The sequence below is a fragment of the Heterodontus francisci genome, chromosome 26, assembly GCF_036365525.1.
Source record: "Heterodontus francisci isolate sHetFra1 chromosome 26, sHetFra1.hap1, whole genome shotgun sequence".
Classification (NCBI taxonomy): Eukaryota; Metazoa; Chordata; class Chondrichthyes; order Heterodontiformes; family Heterodontidae; genus Heterodontus; species Heterodontus francisci.
Genome location: NC_090396.1, coordinates 23,249,182 through 23,269,953, shown reverse-complemented (window position 1 = coordinate 23,269,953; position 20,772 = coordinate 23,249,182). Strand labels below are relative to the sequence as shown.

The 20,772-nt window shown below is 44.7% G+C and overlaps 1 protein-coding gene across 6 annotated transcripts in view; it reads right to left on the bottom strand.

Moving 5' to 3' along the window:
- Positions 1–13,417: 13,417 nt before the first annotated feature.
- The window catches only part of LOC137384223 (uncharacterized), a 66,170-nt gene continuing 58,815 nt past the window's right edge, over positions 13,418–20,772 (bottom strand). For all 6 annotated transcript variants that reach the window (XM_068057922.1, XM_068057927.1, XM_068057926.1 and 3 more), the window contains exon 6: positions 13,418–19,024. The gene's annotated coding sequence lies outside the window, so the exon portion shown is untranslated. The remainder of the gene's footprint in view (positions 19,025–20,772) is intronic.

The following is a 20,772-nucleotide window of genomic DNA, read 5'->3' as shown; positions in this document are numbered from 1 at the left end:
CCTCCTGCCCCTTACCTTAAATCTATGCCCGCTGGTTATTGACACCTCCACTCAGGGAAAAGTTTCTTCCTATCTACCCTATCTACGCCCCTCATAATTTTGTATACCTCAATCAGGTCCCCCCGCCACTGATGTTAGACTCACCGGCCTGTAATTACCTGGTTTATCCCTGCTACCCTTCTTGAATAATGGTACCACATTCACTGTCCTTCAGTCCTCTGGCACCTCTCCTGTGGCCAGAGAGGATTTCAAAATTTGTGTCAGAGCCCCTGCAATCTCCTCCTTTGCCCTACATAACAGCCTGGGATACATCTCATCTGGGCCTGAGGATTTATCCACTTTTTAGCCCACTAAAATTGCTGATACCTCCTCCCTTTCAATGCTAATTTGTTCAAGTATATCACAAACCCCCTCCCTGATCTCTACACCTACATCATCCTTCTCCATAGTGAACACAGATGAAAAGTAATCATTTAAAACCTCACCTACGTCCTCTGGCTCCACACACAGATTGCCACTTTGGTCCCTAATGGGCCCTACTCTTTCCCTCGTTATCCTCTTGCCCTTAATATTCTTATAAAACGCCTTGGGATTTTCCTTTATCTTGCCCGGCAGTGTTTTTTCATGCCCCCTCTTTGCTCTCCTAATTACTTTTTTAAGTACCCCCCTACACTTTCTACACTCCTCTAGGGCCTCCACTGTTTTCAGCGCTCTGAATCTGCCATAAACCTCCTTTTTTGCCCTTATCCATTCCTCTATATCCCTTGACATCCTGGGTTCCCTGGACTTGTTGGTCCTACCCTTCACCTTTACGGGAACATGTTGGCCCTGAACTCTCACTATTTCTTTTTTGAATGATTCCCACTGGTCTGATGTAGACTTTCTTACATGTAGCTGCTCCCAGTCCACTTTGGTCAGATCCTGTTTTATCATATTGTAATCAGTCTTACCCCAATTCAGTACCTTTATTTCCGGTCCACCTTTGTCCTTTTCCATAACTATCTTAAATCTTACAGAGCTCTGGTCACTATCCATGAAATGCTCCCCCACTGACACTTCTGCCACTTGTCCGGCTTCATTCCCTAGGATTAGGTCCAGTACTGCCCCTTCTCTTGTAGGACTTTCTACGCACTGGCTCAAAAAGCTCTCCTGTATGCACTTTAAGAATTCCGCCCTCTTTAAGCCATTTGCACTAAGATTATCCCAGCTGATATTGGGGAAGTTGAAATCCCCTACTATTATTACCCTATTATTTTTACACCTCTCTGAGATTTGCCTACATATAGGTATATCAGGAATAAAAGAATGACTAGAGTTAGATTAGGGCCAATCAAGGATAGTAGTGGGAAGTTGTGTGTGGAATCAGAGGAGATAGGGGAAGTGTTAAATGAATATTTTGCGTCAGTATTTACAGTAGAGAAAGAAAATGTTGTCGAGGAGAATACTGAGATTCAGGCTACTAGGCTAGATGGGATTGAGGTTCACAAGGAGGAGGTGTTATCAATTTTGGAAAGTGTGAAAATAGATAAGTCCCCTGGGCCAGATGGGATTTATCCTAGGATTCTCTGGGAAGCTAGGGAGGAGATTGCAGAGCCTTTGTCCTTGATCTTTATGTCGTCATTGTCGACAGGAATAGTGCCGGAAGACTGGAGGATAGCAAATGTTGTCCCTTTGCTCAAGAAGGGGAGTAGAGACAGCCCTGGTAATTATAGACCTGTGAGCCTTACTTCGGTTGTGGGTAAAATGTTGGAAAAGGTTATAAGAGACAGGATTTATAATCATCTTGAAAAGAATAAGTTCATTAGCGATAGTCAGCACGGTTTTGTGACTGGTAGGTCGTGCCTCACAAACCTTACTGAGTTTTTCGAGAAGGTGACCAAACAGGTGGATGAGGGTAAAGCAGTGGATGTGGTGTATATGGATTTCAGTAAGGCGTTTGATAAGGTTCCCCATGGTAGGCTATTGCAGAAAATACGGAAGTATGGGGTTGAAGGTGATTTAGAGTTTTGGATCAGAAATTGGCTAGCTGAAAGAAGACAGAGGGTGGTGGTTGATGGCAAATGTTCATCCTGGAGTTTAGTTACTAGTGGTGTACCGCAAGGATCTGTTTTGGGGCCACTGCTGTTTGTCATTTTTATAAATGACCTGGAAGAGGGTGTAGAAGGGTGGGTTAGTAAATTTGCGGATGACACTAAGGTCGGTGGAGTTGTGGATAGTGCCGAAGGATGTTGTAGGGTACAGAGGGACATAGATAGGCTGCAGAGCTGGGCTGAGAGATGGCAAATGGAGTTTAATGCGGAAAGGTGCGAGGTGATTCACTTTGGAAGGAGTAACAGGAATGCAGAGTACTGGGCGAATGGGAAGATTCTTGGTAGTGTAGATGAACAGAGAGATCTTGGTGTCCAGGTGCATAAATCCCTGAAGGTTGCTACCCAGGTTAATAGGGCTGTTAAGAAGGCATAGGGTGTGTTAGCTTTTATTAGTAGGGGGATCGAGTTTCGGAGCCACGAGGTCATGCTGCAGCTGTACAAAACTCTGGTGAGACCGCACCTGGAGTATTGTGTGCAGTTCTGGTCACCGCACTATAGGAAGGATGTGGAAGCTATGGAAAGGGTGCAGAGGAGATTTACTAGGATGTTGCCTGGTATGGAGGGAAGGTCTTACGAGGAAAGGCTGAGGGACTTGAGGTTGTTTTCGTTGGAGAGAAGGAGGAGGAGAGGTGACTTAATAGAGACATATAAGATAATCAGAGGGTTAGATAGGGTGGATAGTGAGAGTCTTTTTCCTCGGATGGTGATGGCAAACACGAGGGGACATAGCTTTAAGTTGAGGGGTGATAGATATAGGACAGATGTCAGAGGTAGTTTCTTTACTCAGAGAGTAGTAGGGGCGTGGAACGCCCTGCCTGCAACAGTAGTAGACTCGCCAACTTTAAGGGCATTTAAGTGGTCATTGGATAGACATATGGATGAAAATGGAATAGTGTAGGTCAGATGGTTTCACAGGTCGGCGCAACATCGAGGGCCGAAGGGCCTGTACTGCGCTGTAATGTTCTAAAAAAAAAAAAATCTGCTCCTCTATCTCTACCTGACTATTTGGAGGCCTGTAATACACTCCCAGCCAAGTGATTGCCCCTTTTTGTTTTTAAGTTCTACCCATGTGGCCTCATTTTAGGAACCTTCTAAGATATCATCCCTCCTTACTGCAGTAATCCTCTTTTACACTCCACCACTACCCCCCCCTCCCCGCCCCCCCCCACGACGCCTGAAGATTCTATATCCTGGAATATTGAGCTGCCAGTCCTGCCCTTCCCTCAAATATGTCTCTGTGATAGCAATAATATCATATTCCCAGGTGTTAATCAATGCCCTCAATTCATCTGCCTTACTTGTAAGACTCCTTGCATTAAAATCGATGTAATCCAGCCTTGCATTATTCGCTTGTGCCGTAACAGGTCTATATTTGCTCTGCCTTCCAGACTGACTCAGTTTCTCTTCTACATTTGGCTGTGCATCAACCCCTACTGTACCTCCACTCTGTATCCCATCCCCCTGTCAAATTATTTTAAACGCACCCCCTCCCCCCACCCCAACAGCACTAGCAAACCTCCCAGCAAGGATGTTGAGCCCGTTCCAGTTCAGGTGCAACCTGTCCAATTTGTCCCAACTTCGCCAGACACAGACCCAGTGATTCAGGAAACTAAAGCCCTCCCTCCTGCACCATCTCTTCAACCACACCTTCACCTGCGCCTTTGATATCCTAGTCCCCATTAAAACCATTACTCTCTCTCACCCTGGCCATTTCCCCAGTACGGTCTTCATCTCCACTCCCTGAAGTCCAAGAGACACAGTTGTGAACAGATATGGTTGTCAACTGGTTTAGCCATTGACTGCCAGATCCAGCTGAACCACATAAGCACTATGGGGTCCTGTTCTCATCTGTTAAAACTACTCACTATTCCAGGATCATCATGGAATGCAAAGGTAACCCCTGGCTCTTTTCTCCACAGCACTCCATCTTCTTCAACTCCTTTCCTCTAGCTCCTCCACTCTCACCTCCAAAAACAAGTATGAGCAGCTCATGGAATAGTCACTAAGATTGAGACCATCCTATCATCTGCCTCTGCCACTTCCCTTCCTTCCCCTCACCGACCTGACCAAACTTCCTCGAATGCTAGCCCGGCCTAGCCCCGAACTTGTATGTTTCTCTAGTTTCTTTCTTGTCTCCCCTCATGCCATCTCCAAGCTCATTTTGGCAATGCCTGTTTTCTTGACCCTATTCCCACTAAACTACCGAGCATTCAATTTTCATTCCTGGCTCCCAGGTTAGGAATATTCTCTCTTCAGGATCTGTTCCCCCTCTCCTTCAAATCTGCTGTCATCAACTCTCTCCTTTAAAAAAAAACCTTTACCCCTCTGTCCTTGCAAACGACTGCCCCAACTCCAACCTCCCTTTCCTTTTCAAAGGCCTTGAATGTGTTGTCACCTCCCAAATTTGTGCACATCTTTCCCGGAACTCCATGGCTGAATTTTCTTACAGGGTTGGGAATCCAACACTGGAAACATTTCCAGGTCCCGACCCCACAATGCATTAGCGTCTGTGACGTGATGCGATTTTTAAATTCAAACTTGTTAATTGGCCTGGGTGCGAGTTCAGCACTCGATTAGAGGCGCTGGGACTGTTCTGGAAGTGGGAACAGATCACAGAGGGCAATTTTAAAAGGCAAGAGGCAACCATGACTGGGCTTGCCGCTGCCTTCAATTATGCAGCATCAGGGAGATCAGAGGGTCTCTGTGGGCAGGAGCATACGTCCCCGGGCAGCACCCCGTTTCTCTGATGCCTCCCTGGAGGCACTCGCTGATTCAGTGTCAGAGAGGAGAGAGATGTTCTTCCCGGCCTCAGGAAACCCACCCAGTGAGACCAAGAGGGTGTGGCTGGAGGTAGCTACAGAGGTCAGCCCTCAGGGACCCACGAGAAGGACCTGGGTCCAGTGTAGGAAAAGGTTCAATGATTTCTTCTGGTCTGGTAGGTGGGTGGCAAGTGGCACCTGGTTCATTGGGCACCAACTCTCTAAGTGCCAGAAAGCATGTGCGCTGACCCCATAGAATGTCCATAGTTCTCCATCACATTGTCAGAATAAGTGAACAGTCGCAACACAGGGACGCAGTCACCCTCACATATGGAATGACAATCAGATGAGGACATCACTAAGGGGAACATCAGCCCACGTATTGTCATGCTGGAAGAGATGAGGAAGGGCTGCCTATTTATGAATCATTCTCCTTTCATCCTGCAGGAGAAGAAAGACCATAATATGCGGAGATGGCAAGAATAGGAGGTGGTGTGGTCCAACTGCAGACTTTGACCCCAATGGAAGAGGTGGCGCTGAAGATCACGAGGGTGCCATCGAGGCATTTGGTGGGGGAGGGTGAGACAGTAAGCCATGAGCAACAGTGTCATTGGATAGCTCTTTCTTGAGGTGAAGGGCATGGAGGAGACTCTTGCCCAGTGTGAGCTATGGATCTTAGACTGTGGTCGTCTTAGTGGTTGATTGTGCTGGGTCACTTGTTGAGTAGGACAAGTTCTCAAAATCATTCTCTTGTGTCTCCCACTGGGCTAGTTGTAGAGCAGGACCAAAGTTGACCTGCCGTATTGGCACCGACATCCTCAGTGGGGGTGGTGAAGTCCATGGAATCTGCAACGTCACATCATACTTCGGCACGGCCCACCAGCGCAGCGACACTTACCTCAGTTGGGCCACAGATTAGCATAGAAAGGGGAGCACCTCACAGCACGTGCAAGCAGGAGGAGGAGGTTTAGGCAGAGTCACCTGTGAGCAGTCCTCCTCAGAGAATAGAGGACAGACACAGCGATGCTTCACTGGGAAAAGATGCTGGGCGTCGGGTGTCACAGACTAGGAGGGCCTTCCTCGAGAACCAGAGGCAGATAAGTTCCTGTCTGTTGGAGTTCCCTGAGGCCATGAGGAGCCAAGGGCAGGCAATGGAGGAGTTCATACAGTGCATGTGCTCTTGACTCAGGGATTCGATCGCATGAGCTCCTCCATTGAGAGACTGGGCAACCTCTTGGAGAGCCATATGCAGCACCACTCTGAGTGGGTGCAGGAGGAGCACGCTGATATGCACAGAAGAGTGAGACTTTCTGTAGCATAGAGTGCTCAGTGTCATTGATAGCGCAGAGTTGCTTGGAATGGATGCCAACTGCGTCCCAGTCGGTAGTCGCGTGCAGCATCCACGGGCATCAGGAAAGGACTGAGATAGTTCTAGCTGCAAACGAAGGGGCCACTCCTTCAGGAGGCACTGGCGTCACCCTTCAGCCCCTTGCCCCCTCTGACCCAGGAGCCATCTGTGTGCCAGGGCCCTGTGATAGAGGCAACCTGCAGAGGATCCCCCACGGGAACCTCCAAAATGAGGACGGAAGCCCTGGGCATCTCAGCCACTGGCAGAGAATAAGGTGCAGGCTGCCTCCACCTCATCCTCTGCAACAGGGGGAGCACCCTGTAGAAATTTCTTCCTAATTTGTTTGGGGGATGTGGGCGTCGCTGGCCAGGCCAGCATTTATTGTCTAAACCTAATTGCCGTTGAAAAGGTGGTGATGAGCTGCCTTCTTGAACCACTGCAGTCCTTGGGGTGTAGGTGCACCCACAGTGCAGTGAGGAAGAGAGTTCCAGGACTTTGACCCAACAACAGTGAAGGAACAGTGATATAGTTCCAAGTTAGGATGGTGTGTGGCTTGGAGAGGAACTTGCAGGTAGTGGGGTTTCCAGGCATCTGCAGCCCTTGTACTTCTAAGTGGTAGAGATTGCAGGTTTGGAAAGTGCTGTCTAAGGAGCCTTGGTGAGTTGTTGCAGTGCATTCTTGTAGATGGTACACACTGCTGCCACTGTGCTTCTTAGTGAGGGGAGTGAATGTTGAAGGTGATGGATTGAGTGCCAATCAAGCAGGTTGCTTTGTCCTGGGTGGTGTCGAGCTTCAAGTGTTGTTGGAGCTGAAACCATTCAGGCAAGTGGAGAGTATTCCGCCACACTCCTGACGTGTGCCTTGTAGATGGTGGACAGGCATTGGGGAGACAGGAGATGAGTTACTCGCCACAGAATTCGCAGCCTCTGACCTGCTCTTGTAGCCAGAGCATTTATGTGGCTGGTGTAGTTCAGTTTCTGGTCAATGGTGACCCCCTGGATGTTGATAGTGGGGGGATTCAGCAATGGTAATGCCATTGAATGTCAAGGGGAGATGGTTAGATTCTCTATTCTTTGAGATGGTCATTGCCTGTCACTTATGTGGCGCGTATGTTACTTGCCACTTATCAGCCCAAGCCTGGATGTTGTCATGGGCTGCATATGGACATTGGCTACCTTAGTATCTGAGGAGTCGCTGAACATTATGCAATCATCAGCAAACATCCCTATTTCTGACCTTCTGATGGAGGGAAGGTCATTGATGAAGCAGCTGGAGATGGTTGGGCCTAGGACACTACACTGAGGAACTCCTGCAGTGATCTCCTGGGACTGAGATGATTGACCTCCAACAACCACAATCATCTTCCTTTGTGCTAGGTATGACTCCAACCAGTGGCGAGTTTTCCACCTGATTCCCATTGACTCCAGTTTTGCTAGGGGTCCTTGATGCCATATTCGGTCAAATGCTGCCTTGATGTCAAGGGCAGTCACTCTCACCGCATCTTTTGAGCTCAGCTCTTTTATCCAAGTTTGGACCAAGGCTGTAATGAGGTCAGGAGCTGAGTGGCCCTGGCGGAACCCAAACTGAGTGTCATTGAGCAGGTTATTGCTAAGCAAGTGCCGCTTGATAGCACTGTCGATGACACCTTCCATCACTTTGCTGATGATCGAGTAGACTGATAGGTTTGTAATTGGCCAGGTTGGACTTGTCCTGCTTTTTGTGCACAGGACATACCTGGGCAATTTTACACATTGCTAGGTAGATGCTAGTGTTGTAGCTGTACTGTAACAGCTTTGCTGGGGGGGTGGTGGGGCTAGTTCTGGAGCATACGTCTTCAGTACTATTGCTGGAATGTTGTCAGGGCCCATAGCCTTTGCAGTATCCAGTGCCTTCAGCCGTTTCTTGATATCAGGTGGAGTGAATCGGATTGGCTGAAGACTGGCACCAGTGATGCTGGGGACTTCAGGAGGAGGCCAAGATGGATCATCCACTTGCCACTTCTGGCTGAAGTTGGATGCAAATGCTTCAGCTTTGTCTTTTGCACTGATATGCTGTGCTCCCTCATCATTGAGGATGGGGATATTTGTGGAGCCTCCTCCTCCTGTTAGTTGTTTAATTGTCCACCACCATTCATGACTGGATGTGGAAGGACTGCAGAGCTTAGATCTGATCCGTTGGTTGTGGGATTGCTTAGATCTCTCTATCACATGTTGCTTCCACTGTTTGGCATGCTAATAGTCCTGGGTTGTAACTTCACCAGGCTGACACCTCATTTTGATCCTGGCATGCCCTCCTGCACTCTTCATTGAACTAGGGTTGGTGCCCCGGCTTGATGGCAGTGGTAGAGTGGGTGATATGCCGAGCCATGAGGTTACAGATTGTGTTTGAATACAATTCTGCTGCTGCTGATGGCCCACAGCACCTCATGGATGCCCATTTTTGAGTTGCTAGATCTGTTCAAAATCTATCCCAGTGATAGTGCCACACAACACGATGGTGGGTACCCTCGGTGTGAAGACGGGACTTGGTCTCCATAAGGATTGTGCGATGGTCACTCCTACCAATACTGTCATAGAAAGATGCATCTGCAACAGGTAAATTGGTGAGGACGAGGTCAAGTAGGATTTTCCATCTTGGTGGTTCCCTCACAATCTGCTGCAGACCCAGTTTAGCAGCTATGTCCTTTAGGACTTGGCCAACTCGGTCAGTTGCGGTACTAACGAGACACTCTTGGTGATGGGCTTTGAAGTCCCCACCCAGAGTACATTCTGTGCCCTTGCTACCCTTAGTGCTTCTTCCAATTGTTGTTCAACATGGAGAAATACTGATTCATCAGCTGAGAGGGTGCGGTGGGTGGTAATCAGCAGGAGTTTTCCCTGCCTATGCTTGACCTGATGCCATAAGACTTCATGGGGTCTAGAGCCAATGTTGAGGACTCCCAGAGCAACTCCCTCCTGACTGTATAACCACTGTACCGCTGTGTGTTAGGGAGAGGAAGGTGACACGCTGTTGTATTCACGTCTTGGGTCACCTGGGTGCTATTGTCTATATCGGTCTGTTACTTTGTTTGCCTCACAATATCACTTCTTTATTTCACCTCTGACAGGTGTGTTGTTGGAATCATAGAACGCTTAAGGCACAGAAAGAGGCCAATTGGCCCATCATGTCTGTGCCAGCTGAAAAACAATCCTCCTATTCTAATCCCACCTTCCAGCATTTGGTCCGTCGCCTTGCAGCTTACAGCACATGAGGTGCATATCTAGACGTCTTCTGAATGAGTCGAGTGTTTCTGCCTCAACTACCCTTTCAGTCAGTGAGTTCCAGACCCCCACCAGTTTTTCCTCATCTCCCCTCTAATTTTTCTACCAATCATTTTAAATCTATGCCCCCTCGTCACTGACCTAAGGTGAATAGACCCTTCACCTCCACTCTATCCAGGCTCCTCACAATTTTGTGCATTTCAATCAAACCTAGCTTGTTGATGTCACTGCTCAAAAGGGGGAACGTCACATTCTGGGGTGGTTGCCAGGGACGTGGGCCCTGAGAATGTTATGTGCCCATGTCTTATGATGTTGGACAATGGCTGCCAATGTGACCTCGCAGTTAAGGGTCAGAGTGGTGAAATAGTTCTGGATGCGGGAAGGTGAGTTGTGGGGTTATCAGCTGCAAAGGCTCGAGGGCGATCAGGTGAATAGCTGCTAAATTAACATGGCCTTTGCTGCTATGCCAGCCTGCAGGTCACCCTGAGGTCTGGGACGGCATGGCCTGGTGTCTCCGCTGCCTGGGTGCCAGCCACCGCTGGAGCGATCCCTTCCTCCTCGTCTTCTGCCTCTTCTTTTTCCTCCCAGTCCTCATCCAAGGTGGAGTAGCATTCAAGCTTCTCCTCGTCATCCAACTCCAGGCCTCTTTCCTGTGTCATGTTGTGCAGAGTACAACAGATAATCACAATACAGGAGACTCTAGCTGGCTTGTCCGAAAGAGCATCACCCGACACGGCAATGGAAGCGCATCTTCAAACACCCAATGGTCTGCTCAATGTAGATCTGTGTTAGGAGATGGCTCTGGTTGTAGCGCCTCTCTCCAACCGTGACTGGGTTTCGAAAGAGCGTCAAGAGCCACCTCCTTAGGGGATACCCCTTATCTCCCAGCAGCCACCCACGGAGTCTGGACGTGGGCCTGAAAGAGGTGCGGCACCTAGGACTTTCACAAGATGAAGAAGTCATGACAGCTGCCCGGGAACTGAGTGCAGACCTGCAAGATTCACTTCCTGTGGTCACAGACCAGCTGAACATTCAATGAATGGTAACCCTTTTTATTGAGGAATCTGACTGGCTGGTCTCTCAGTGCCTTCATGGCTATGTGGGTGCAACTGATGACACCCTGGACCTGAGGGACTCCATCGATGGTGGCAAAACCCAAAGCCCTCGGTGCTTATGCAGGCCCACCTGTGTCAAAATGGATGTATTCTCTGGTCTCCTGCATATGGCATCCATAACCTGCCTGATAGCATGATTAGCTAATGACTGCGAGATACCACCTCGGGCTGCAGCTGATTCCTGGAATGACCCAGTTGCACTCATTGAATGTCCAGCTGGGCTGCAACACCTTGGATCATTGTGGATCAGAGTACACAGGTCCTTGACCATCTGCCTGGATAGGTGTAGCCGCCTAAGGCACTGATGCTTTGTCATTTTCAGGTAGCTAACTTTTGGGCAGTAGACCTGATGTCTTGGTTAGTGCCTTCTTCCCCATCTACTGAAGCTCCCGCTCTGTCCAATGTCAGAATAGTCTGTTCTCATCTGAACTCCCTCAGTTGGGTTTTCAGCATTCACCAGGCCGTCCCTTGCTAACCCCAGCTGCCCAAGGTGATGGCAGCAGCCTCAGATTCCTACCACTCTACTGAGAAAAGCAAGTCTACAGCTACAGCAGTGGCTACTCTGTGGTACTTTTGGAGCAGCTGAGCTTTATTTTGTGCCTCTGCATTATTTTAATCAGCTCTTAGCATTGTCTATTACTTGTACATCCTGCTGTATTCCAGACATGCACTGTATTATTCTGTAATTCTGTGATGTCCACAATGAGCTCAACAGGCAATTATTTGGAGGTATGCAGGGTTGCCATTCCCTTCCTCCCAGCCCGTTAAAATGGCTTTGCGTTCTGGAGGCGGTAGGACCTAGTACTGACCTTCGAGAATGTGATCTTCAAATTGCGCACACACCAGGTCCTGCCCCCGCCAAGTGAGCTTTAAAAATCCAGCCCCATATTTGAATCCCCCAATCAGGTTTCTGGCCCTTGCCACAGAACCGAAGCTGTTCTAATCAAAGTCACAAATGACATCCTATGTGAGTGTGACAGAGGTAAATGATTGCTCCTCACCATTCTTGACTGGTGTGTAGCCTTTGACATGGTTGATCACCAATCTCCCTTCACCGTCATCCAGCTGGGTGGGACTGCACTTGCCTGTTTCCATTATTTAGCTAATTGGACCCAGAAAAACAGCTACTTTCCCACTGCTGCACGGATACCTCTGGTGTCCTGCAATACTCCATCCTTGGCACTCTTCCTCTTTCTCATCCTAAAGCACAGCATGTTTTCACATGTATGCTGATGACATCCAACTCAACCTCACCACGACCTCTCTCAATCCCACCACTGTCTCTAAATTGTCAGGTACCTTATCCAATGTCCAGTACTGGATGAGCAGAAATTTCCACCAATAAAATATTTGCAAGACCAGTCAGTTTTCAGTCCCTGCCACAAATTCTGCTCTTGCAACCAACTCCATCCCTCTCCCTGGCCACTGTCTGAGGCTGAACCAGACTGTTCTCAATCTTGGTGTCATATTTGATCCCAAGATGAGCTTCCAACCACATATTTGTGCCATCATTAAGACTGCTATGTTCCACATCCATAGCATCACCCCAACCTTAGCTCATCTGCCGCTGAAACCATCATCCATGCTTTTGTTACCTCTAGACTTGACTATTTTAACTCTCTCCTACCTAGCCTCCCATATTCAACTCTCTGTAAACTTGAGGTCATCCAAAACTCTGCTGCCTGTGTTCTAACTTGGACCATGAACCCTGTGCTTGCTGGCCTCCACTGGTTCTTGTTTAAGCAACATCATTTTAAGATTCTCATCCTTGTTTTTCAAATCCCTTCGTGCCTTTTTAGCTCCCCATCTCTGTAATCACCTCCAGCCCCATAACCCTCAGAGATATCTGCACTCCTCTATCCTCTGACATTTGAGCAGCCCTGATTTTTAATTGCTCCACCATCGGTGGCCGTGCCTTCCACTGCCAAGAATCTAGGCTCTGGAATTTCTGCTCTAAACTTCTCTTTCCTTCTTTAAGACACTCCTTAAAACCTACCCCTTTGACCAAGTTGTTGGTCATTTGCTTTAATTAATATGTCCTTATGTGGCTCGTCATTTTTGTTTTATAATGCCTCTGTGAAACGTCTTGTGTTGACTTTTTTCTTTATGCTTTCATATGATGTGGGCATTGCTGGCAAGGCCAGCATTTGATGCCCATTCATAATTGCCCTGGACAACTGAGTGGTTGCTAGGCCATTTCAGAGGGCAGTTAAGAGTCAACCACATTGCTGTGGGTCTGGACTCGCATGTTGGCCAGGCCCGGTAAGGATGGCAGATTTCCTTCCCTAAAGGACAGTAGTGAAACAGATGGGTTTTTACGACAATTGATGATAGTTTCATGGTACCATTACTGAGACTAGTTTCAAATCCAGACTTTTTTTTTTAATTGAATTTATTAATTCAGTAAATTTTAAGTTCCACCAGCTGCCATGGTGGGATTTGAAACCATGTTCCCCGAGCATTACTAGTTCAGTGACATTACCACTATGCCATCATTTCCCCACGTGACTATTTCATTAAAGCCGGTATATAAATACAACTCCTTGTTGTCAAGGAAATCTGCAACTCTCTCCCCTAAAAAGTTGTTGAAGCTGCAAGTCAATTGAAAATTTCAAATCCGAGATTGATAGATTTTTGTTAGGCAAGGGTGGTTAAGGGCTAAAAAACAAAGGTGGATAGATAGAGTAAAGATACAGATCAGGCGTGATCTAATTGAATGACTAACAGGTTTGAAGGGCTGAATGGCCTACAGTGTATTGCAGCTAATGAAGTCACACACAGTATAGCTGCTTTGCACACAAATGAAATTCCCCCAAGAACTGATTATTTCCAAAATGTGTTCATCTTTATTTATGGAAAAAAATGTACAGAAATGATGAGATACCACTCAAATTTAAAAATAAAAATACAACAAGCACATAAAACTCTTGCAGCCTAATTTAAAAGAAAGGTTTTTTATATATATAAAAAAATCTCAGTTCAGCTGGAAAACAGTGGCCAGTACAAAGAAACACAAATAATGGAAAAGCAGTAAATCACAGCCCGCAAGCCGAGCACTTTTCATCGAGCTTCTATACAACAACTGGCTGCACCAACTATGGGGTAACACATCCATCCAATATGCAGTGAACGCTGGTATGAGGAGAGCAAGCCCCACCATGAGGTTTTTGGTGCTCATTAGTGCCTCAGCATGCTGAGCTCTGACTTAAGATGTGCAGCTACTTTTGCCCTTTCTGTCATGTGCAGCAATATCCAGTTTCATTACATAAAGGATACTAACTGATACTACAGGACTGCTTGCAGCATCAGTACTGAGTATAATTCATTTTCATTTGTGGTTTTACCCAACTCCTGCATCAATGTAGGAACATATCCATACTTAGCTGGGAATAGGCTCCTATAAAGTATCCCTTTCCAAGAACCTTGCAAAGAACCCACCCCAAACAATATGCATGGCTGAGTAATTGCAATATTGGCAGCTTAAGAGTAATGCAAAGCAAGCATCTGTATTGTTACAGTAATGGGCCACATGTCTACGAGTTTTAAAACTAGTAACGAGTGGAGGGAGGGGAAAGAAAGGACACAGACAGTTTCAGATTCAGCCTCATTTTGGGGGCAATGTGACAAATACTTTCTGCATTGGTTTCTAATTGGACAGCGAAATGGGCAAAATGTGGTAAAAAAACATCGGTTGCCGTGACGTTTTGGTTGACAGCATCTTGTACTTTGTAGGACAGCTCTACCAAGACCATCAGCTAGCTGCAACCCTATCACAGTGACACTGGTTTATGACAGATGAGGAACATCCAGAATGAAAATAATTCAGAAATTAAATCTGGAACCAGCCTCAACAGTTGCTTCAAATCATGTTTGTTTTTGCTTCCCGTTTGTTTCAAGCCAATTCAAAAGGAGCTGCTGGTCAATTTTGGCATTAGGTTTACTAGAAAATAAAGACTGCTAGCTAGTACTAGCTGAAAGTGGCTCAAACTACAGCTACCTTGATATAATTAAAACAAAACATTAGCCCTAGGTCTATTCGTGCAGGGCTATCCCAGTCTTTCACAGCTGACATTAAGAAATGTGGTCTGTTATTTGCATAGCTAATGTTTGCCACAACTCAGTGTGGAAGGGGAGAATGCTACATTTTCTGGTTGGGCCCCTCTCATGTCTGGCCCAATTAAATATTTAGCTTCCAGACTTGACTTGCACAGGCTATTGTGGAGGAGAGACCCTTTTTCGCTGTAGTCTGTATTATTCTGTTACTAATCTCACAGTCTAAAATATGAGACTTATAAATAAAAGAGGACAGCCAGTAGCAGAGCAAGGTTTATCTGGTGAGAAGCTGAACCATACAGCTTCGGGATTATGCCAGTTGATCTCAGCAAGAGACAGTAATCAGCTCTCCTTAGTCTGGAGAAAGGAAAAATTGCCCTGATTCTTACTCCTGACCACTTTCCAGACACCCCTGCTAGAAAGAGTGGAGTGGGATGAAGAGAGGATCAGGCTCAGGTGGCATTTGAAAAGTCCATGCAACATGTCTTCCACTGTCGATCATTCAAAAGAATAAACTTACTGCATTGTAATGATTATGTAAAATCAGAGCCAAGAAGGTGGAAGCTATAAATAAAAAGGTGACAGAATTCATTGCGCAATTTAACATGTGTCTTAAATGGTTTTGCCATTCAGATCCATGGACAGGAAGTTGCATTTTACCTCTACAGATAATCAATGTGAAAATAGGGAAGAATCTAAATGGTATGGCAGAAATTTAACACAGAAAATATAAATTCTTTGACCTTAATATTCCTCACAGAAAGATTAATCAGCATCTTGGAGTGCTGCCTTACTGCAAAGGCCCTGGGATCAGGCTCCCTGACCTCTTGTTTATCTGTGGAATGGTTTGAGTAAGCTGGAACACAGGGGGACGAGGTGGAAAGGGGAGAAAATATAAAAATACTAGGCAAAAAAAAAAAAAATCGAACCACTGTAAAAATGTTTACAGCTGGCAATGTATCATAAAACAGGAGGGTTAAAAAGTGTAGCAGCTGTAATTTGCAACATAGTGCATCACCAATCTGGGCTGTGCCACTGTAGTGAGGTGCCAAGAAAGGCTAGGCACCTCACTCATACCACACCTGCTGGTGAGTCATACAGGAGCATTTGCAGAGGACTCGGAGCAGAAATGAGACTCCACAGAGAAAAGGGGAGAATAACAATAAAAACCTTTATAAAAATATGGAAAGAACAAAATTAGATATTTCTTTTTTAATTTTTGCCCTTCACAATTATACGCTACTTAGGGAGAACTAAATGACATCAGATAGCTTCTGATTTTCAACTACCCAAGACTTAACCAAAGAGAGAGTTCTAATGAAGTCACAGACAGTAAGATAACCATAACTATCTTTTCAGCTCACCAGTGAAACTTACAAACCATGGTCTTTTACAATAATCCAACCTGTCGCAATAATCTAATATGCTATTTAATCAAAGAAAATGTCTGACTCCTTGAACATGCAGACCTATGAATGATTATACAGCTGCAGTGAACTTCCAAGTCTTTGCAGAAAAGCTGTTAAAAAGTAGGTATGTGTTCTTCCCTTGGCTTTTTCATTACACACTATTGAGCATAAATGCCTGTATGTCCAAATGTCACATTAGGCCTTGTGACATTTTATCTTTCCCTAGCCTTCCCAGCAAAATGCTCCACTGCTGTACATAGTAATCTGGCCCATAACTTACCAAACTCATTATGTGACTGGTAAAAACCACTGGCCAAGACTAGGAGTCAAACCCATCAGTAGGGAATTAAGTGTTGTAATCACTGTACTACCAAAACTGCCCTTTTATTTCTCCCCATCTCTTAAATTGTGTCTCCCTTTTTTTATCCCTGAAGTGATCAATGCTGGACTTTGGTTCCACTATTTGTCGTCTGACAACACACCCTGTAAACATTCTTGATGTGTGAGCATAAGTGAACGTCAGCACGCTAATTGACAACTGAGCATGATAATGTCAGCAGTGCACATACGAACTTCCAAAACTGGACACTGATTAGGAGTGAGAACCATGACCAATTTATTTCCTCTCCTTAGCCTGGGGCCATCGAGTGTCTCAGCTGAGATCAAATAACTTAGCATAAAACAGGAATCCAAACAGAGACCTTGCTGGCCTTGTATCACTCTGTTGCAGACACATTGAGGAGGGAAAAAAAATTAGAAGTGTATTTCAGGTAAATTAAAACTCTGCAGCAATCAAAAATAATCCAAGAGTTCAATACCTTCCCTTGCTCTTTGTCAGGTTCTCTTATTATTGGGGACAGTATGAACCTTGAGGCTCGAGCAACATACACAGCAGGGATAATTCTTCCGAACTTACCTCAATCCTACTTTCCAAAACTACATAGTTCCACTTTATTATGCGAACTGCAACTGTTCAAGTAGCACAAGAATTGAATAGGATTTGTCACTGTTTTAGAGAAGGAAACTGAAATTTGACAAGAGAAATTTAGCCAACAATTTAAAGGTTTAGCACAAACTCATTTGTTTTAAAAACAAAAACAGTATCAGATAAAATAAGATAGGAAAGTGTAAGCACTCTGCAAGACCATCAATTCTTGGCAAGGTTTGGGGAGTGCATTTTAACTTTTAAAGCAACTGTCACTGCATTTGTGAACAACTGTATGGCATGCCTAGTTTAGCCAGCATGCTAAAGGTTTCTAAACTATCGATTATCGGTGACCTGACTGGTTTCATGCATTTTAATTATGGAATTTTGAGAAGGCAGCGGTAATAACTCCCATAAGATGACTCACACTACTGAGCCACATTAGTGCTGTTAAAGTCACTGAATGGTGCATATGGAGTGTACATGGAACTTCAGGGAGTTAAAAAAAAAGTTCTTAGTAGAGTTAATTTAAAAAATAAATATATTTATATATACACATATATATGATAAAAGTGGTATTTGCACTGTAGTAGCCCTCTTGGCTGGCCTATACCTTTCTGTTAAAAAAATAACCCAAAAATGACATAATTCTCTTAACTTAGAGCAATTAAATAGAACAAAATATGCATCACACCGCTCCTCCAGGGTGCAGTTAAACTAGGGGCTTAAGGTAGGTGAGCAAAACTGAAAGTCTGTCGTAACTCAAGCCACAGTAATGGCTTTGATTGCAATTCTTACTGTTTTAAGATTATGTCCACCCTTAACCAGAGTCAGGCTCACCGAGTCATATACAGTGCAGTGGGATAAAGTGGCTGTTTAATCCAGCTATAAAAATGCAGTTAGGACTCCTCTTCTTTGTTTTATAAAAACATAGAACTATTATGTGCTTTAAAAGAACCATAGCTTCATAAATGATCAAAGCCAATCTATTCAAAAGTATTGAAACAATCTGGATATGAAAAACAGAACAACACATCTCACCCTTTACAAGGAGAAAATATTGAGGCTGTCATTTACAGCAGCTTTTCAAAAATACTGCAAAACAAGTAACTTTATGTGGGGTAACTGTAGGAGTGAAGGGGCAATTTTGTGTGCTTTAATATTTGAGCCGATAACACTATTAACTTTGGAGATAAATCCCAAAATACAGCCCATGAATAACCAATTTTATGGTAACCATTTGTAACTACAGAGCGAAAGGATCACAGTAAGCAAATAAATTCTGACCCTTTTCATTTGGCAGGTGTAAAATAGAATCTTCTTTGCTTCCAATGAACATTTCCAAAAGATTTTAATGTGCAACTGTAGTTTTGTTCTGTCCTGGCTGCACTGGGTCCAGCAACATTCCCCTGATGTGCTATACCACGAGGATAACGAAATAGGATACCAGTTTTCAAGGCCAAGAAAAGAAATGCAGGTACTGCTGTTTAGAGTCAAGTGCAGTCCACTACAGCATCACCATGTATGTTTGAGAATGACACCAAAATGCACACAGACCTAATGACCAGAAAAGGACCACCGGTGGTTTTAACCGTGACAACGCATGGAAAAACCATAGAAATTAATTATGGTATCATACTGGTGATTAGATCGCTTCTTGTTCTTATGCCTGCTCTGAATGCACAACCTAATCAATGCTATGAATATGGGGTTTGGCTTTACCATACATGCACAAACCTGTTGGAGCTCATTCTGAAAATTGTAGTGAATGTATTGAACTCTGGTGTAAAATTTACAGACAATGCAGAGAAACGACCCCCACCCCCCCACATTGTTAACATTAGGGGGAAAATAAGCTGAATAATGATGTATGGTCTTGGAAGTGCCGCAAACATTAACCCATTCTACTTAACAGCTGCAATAAAGGGAATGGGAGACTACAGTGCTTTCTTTCAGTATCTTCAGTTTGCTTCATTGTAAAGGCAACAAGTAGCAGCTGAAGTGAAGCCTGACTCTTTCACAAAACAGCATTTCCATCTCCAGGCAATATGTGAAGAGGAGGAACCTAAGTGCATAAAATAATAAAAATATGAAATATTACAAGGGAAAACAGTGACAACTGTAGCAAATTTGTTTTAACTTTGTACCTACAGACGACAATGGCTACACTTCAAAACTACATCATTGGCCATAAAGCGCTTTGGGACATCCACAGGTCACGAGAAACACCATATAAATGCAAGTCTTTCTTTCTTAACCTCTCCTCCGCTCCTTTCATACTATGCCACATAAATTGAAATCCTTTTACATTTGGCCCATTGCCTATAGAATATTGCAATGGTTACACAAGAACTACCGTCATTTGATTCACAAACATAACTAGGGCAGTGCAGTGTCTGTACGTACACATTGCTATTTATATAAAATGAGAGATGGCACAGAACTTGAAATGGACTGAAACTGTTTATAACACTGAAATCTTTAATGCAATTGGCAATTCAGTGGCACAGGGAATTTTAATAGTTTCCCCCCTCAACTGCACTGCCTCGCGTCATGTCTAATTCTATAAGCTATGAATTACATTTTAAAATATTCACTGTTTAGGGACAGCATTTTAGATCACTGGTCATGAACCATCTGCTGTCTATACAATAAGATGGTGTTGCAGGTTTTCAGAAATGAAATGTATATATGAATATGATTAATCCACTAAACTAGCAAGGTTTTCCATGTTCATTGAACTGCAGGCTATATACAAGATTTGGTGCTGAATTAATGCAGCTTGACAATGGAATTAATATTCATTAGTTATCCAAGTCAAGCATATACCTCATTTATTCAGCTGAATGGTGTTACGATAGATTTATTACCTTACCCCTCACTCAGTTTCCTTTTCTCTGTTATGCACAATCCTGAACCTGTAGAATAGGGAGGTGATTGGTTCTTAGGCCATTGTCAAAACCTGCTTTTATAACACAGCACTATTTTTTAATTTATATTCCCAGAGAACAGTTTCCTCAAGTTGTCTCCCAGTGCTAAACCTGGCTCCCTTAGCCCAGCTGCCGAGTTACAGTTGATGAATACCCACCTTTAAAACTCTGAATTACAACAATGCAAAAGCAGCTTAGGTTCATCTGTAAGCTCCCATAAAGAGGGGGTTAGAACTGCGTGAGGTTCTTGCTCTGCTCGCTGACCTACATTGGGTCCAGTCTTGCAACAATCATGTTTTACTATGATAAAGGAATGCTGCACAACTATGGACGTGAACCCGAATTCTTGTCCCAACATTCAACATCTGGGGCTTGTAAGTGGATCGAATTCTTCCTGAACTGAAGGAGCTCAGCACAGTGAGCACCTCCCAGACTGCACAGCTCCAATCTGTTAAGTGGGACGCCTGAGCAGAAATTAAAGTACCAGGAGTTCCATTGATCACATCTTCCTGTTGATGAAAACCACCAGCGTCTAAAGTTCTATTCATGAAGTGATCTGCTGACTTTCAGGTTTTATTTTTCCTGAATTGAGGTCAAAATCTCTATAAAGCGGGTGAAATCAGCCAATTTAGACTAGATCACTTTGTTCAGGTAAAAAAAACAATGTTTGTAATTGGAATTAGGCTTTTATCTGCAACAATAAAAAAGATTTGCATTTACATAGGGTCTTTCACAACCCCAGGACATCTCAAAGCGCTTTACAGCCAATGAAGTACTTTCGAAGTATAGTTACCATTGTAATGTAGAAAACATGGCAGCCAATCTGCACACAGCAAGGTCCCACAAACAGCAACAAAATAAGACCACCAAATCATCAGCTTTA